General features: G+C 39.5%; 1 non-coding gene across 1 annotated transcript; it reads left to right on the top strand.

Moving 5' to 3' along the window:
- Nucleotides 1-284: 284 nt before the first annotated feature.
- LOC136396239 (U1 spliceosomal RNA) lies at nt 285-447 on the top strand. Its single transcript, XR_010749631.1, has one exon. It is a non-coding gene; the product is annotated as a U1 spliceosomal RNA (small nuclear RNA).
- The last annotated feature ends 2,216 nt before the right edge of the window (nt 448-2,663 follow it).

The raw sequence follows: 2,663 nt of genomic DNA, 5'->3' as shown, positions 1-2,663 counted from the left end.
AGTGCCCAACAAATCTTATAACAAACCCAAATAAACAAGAATTAGAATGGCCTCAGACTTCTGCAGTAGACAGTTTTGCAAACCCACTGGGTAAGCTGTGAATACTGCGCGTGCACGCATACACACACACACACATTTGTATGTATTCACATATAATAGTTATCTATGTTATAGATAAGATTATTATGATTATAAATACTGTGCCAACTTCGCTGGGTCCGCTGCAAATAAAGATTTACACAATAACAATTTATACACTAGATTATTAAAATAACAAAAACTATATACTTGCTTGACAGAGGAGATACCATGATCATGAAGGTGGTTCTCCCAGGGCGAGGCTCACCCATTGCACTGCAAGTGTCCTGACCCTGTGATCTCCCCAAATGTGGGAAGTTCAACTGCATAATTTGTGGTAGCGGGGGCCTGCATTCATGCTTTCCCCCTAAACAAATGGACAGACAAAACCAAACAAAAACAAAAATTTATGCAATAATAACTTGGAAGATGAAGGGGAAAATAAGTATGGATAGGATAGAACAATGCGGAATTTTTTTTTCTTCTCTGGTACACTTACCAAGAGATTGTGTCTCAAATTTAAAAAAGAAAATATATATATAAAAGAAAAATTTTTAAAAAAAAGAAAGAAAATAGCTGCCTGACCAGGTAGTGGTGCAGTGGATAGAACATTAAACTGGGATGCAGAGGACCCAGGTTCGAAACCCCAAGGTCACTGGCTTGAGCAAGGGGTTACTCGGTCTGTCGAAGGCCCATGGTCAAGGCACATATGAGAAAGCAATCAATGAACAACTAAGGTGTTGCAATGCGCAATGAAAAACTGATGATTGATGCTTCTCATCTTTCTCCGTTTCTGTCTGTCCCTGTCTATCCCTCTCTCTGACTCTCTTGTTGTCTCTGAAAAAAAAAATTAAAAAAAAAAAGACAGGATAGGCCCTGGCCGGTTGGCTCAGTGGTAGAGCATCGGCCTGGCGTGTAGAAGTCCTGGGTTCGATTCCCGGACAGGGCACACAGGAGAAGCACCCATCTGCTTCTCCACCCCTCCCCCTCTCCTTCCTCTCTGTCTCTCTCTTCCCCTCCCGCAGCCGAGGCTCCATTGGAGCAAAGATGGCCCGGGCCCTGGGGATGGCTCCTTGGCCTCTGCCCCAGGCGCTAGAGTGGCTCTGGTTGCAGCAGAGTGACGCCCTGGAGGGGCAGAGCATCGCCCCTGGTGGGCGTGCCGGGTGGATCCCGGTCGGACGCATGCGGGAGTCTGTCTGACTGTCTCTCTCGTTTCTAGCTTAGGAAAAATACAAAAAAAAAAAAAAAGACAGGATAAAAAAGAAAATAGCTCGTTTTGGAAAATATATATAAAATATCAGGAGAAAAAGCTAAGAGTTAAAAACGGTTTGCTCTGGAGAGTAGTGCTCAAATACAGAGAAAGGTTTTTATTAAAAGCTTTGTAGTGATATTAATAAAAACAAGTTAAACATATTTGAAAATAAATATAATAAGCATTATGTGTAATAACCCAAAATAGAAACAACTCACTTATCCATTAAGTAATGAATAAACAAAATGGGTTTATTCATACAATGGAGATTACTCAACTGTAAAAAGAATGAAGTGCTGAGACATACTACAGCATGGGTGAGCTTTGCAAACATTACACTATGGGAAAGAAGCTAGGCACAAAGGGTGATATGTATGATTCCTTTTACATGAAATGTTGAGAACTTGCAAATCTTTGGAGATAGCAATAGATTAGTGGTTACTAGTGGATAAGTAGAAAAGAAAATGAGTGTGACTGCTAATGGGCATGGGTTCTCTGGAAAGGTGGGGGAAATGAAGGTTCTGAAATGAATACTGGTGGTTGCACAGGCTAATGAATACTAATAGTCACTGAAGTGTACACATTAAAACGGTGAATTTTATAGTAAGTTAGTTTTCACACTCTCCTGGTGTTGACTGTTTTTATAGGGTTCACAAGCTGTTAATAATGGTGCAAGGTATAAAGTACATTTAGTTAGTCACACAGACAAAGGGGTAGCAAGGTGAGACAACAGACCATCTGTCTGCATTCCTTCCATGACAGAGTAGTTCAGAGTAGCTATCTATTAATACTTTCTCTATCTTTGGGTTTCTTGTAGATATCTGCTTCCACAGACACTTCTCATTTTATTTCAAAGGGGAAAGCCAGGGAGCAATCAAGAGAGAATAGCAAGCAAATTAACTATTTCCTAACACATACATAATCCCTTATTGATTATAACTGAAAGCTACTATTCCTGAAATCAAATTTCTAATTTTTGGGTTCCCCTATCAACTTTTGTTCAGACTAGAGTGAATGGATATGAATGATGCAAAAAGAAGTGCTCTTTTATTCCTGTGGAGTCACATGCACATTCTCACTTAGGGTATAGCTCTCTACATCTGTATTATAGTGATTTGTTGAGGATAACAGAATGTCAGTTTGCAGTTTTGAAAATTTTAAAGTTCCTTTTGTAGCATATCACCACTTAAAAATGATCTCATAGTTCATCTAGTACTTTGTAATAGTAGGTATTCTACTTATGCAAGGAAGCTGAAGTCCTGAAAATTCAAAAGACTTTCTCAAGGTTATTTATCAATTTAGTCTGGTGGAGAACATAACCTCAGTCCAAGTT

The sequence above is a fragment of the Saccopteryx leptura genome, chromosome 2, assembly GCF_036850995.1.
Source record: "Saccopteryx leptura isolate mSacLep1 chromosome 2, mSacLep1_pri_phased_curated, whole genome shotgun sequence".
In the NCBI taxonomy this organism is placed as follows: Eukaryota; Metazoa; Chordata; class Mammalia; order Chiroptera; family Emballonuridae; genus Saccopteryx; species Saccopteryx leptura.
The sequence above is the reverse complement of the archived record's forward strand: the minus strand, read 5'-3'. Positions and strand labels throughout refer to the sequence as shown.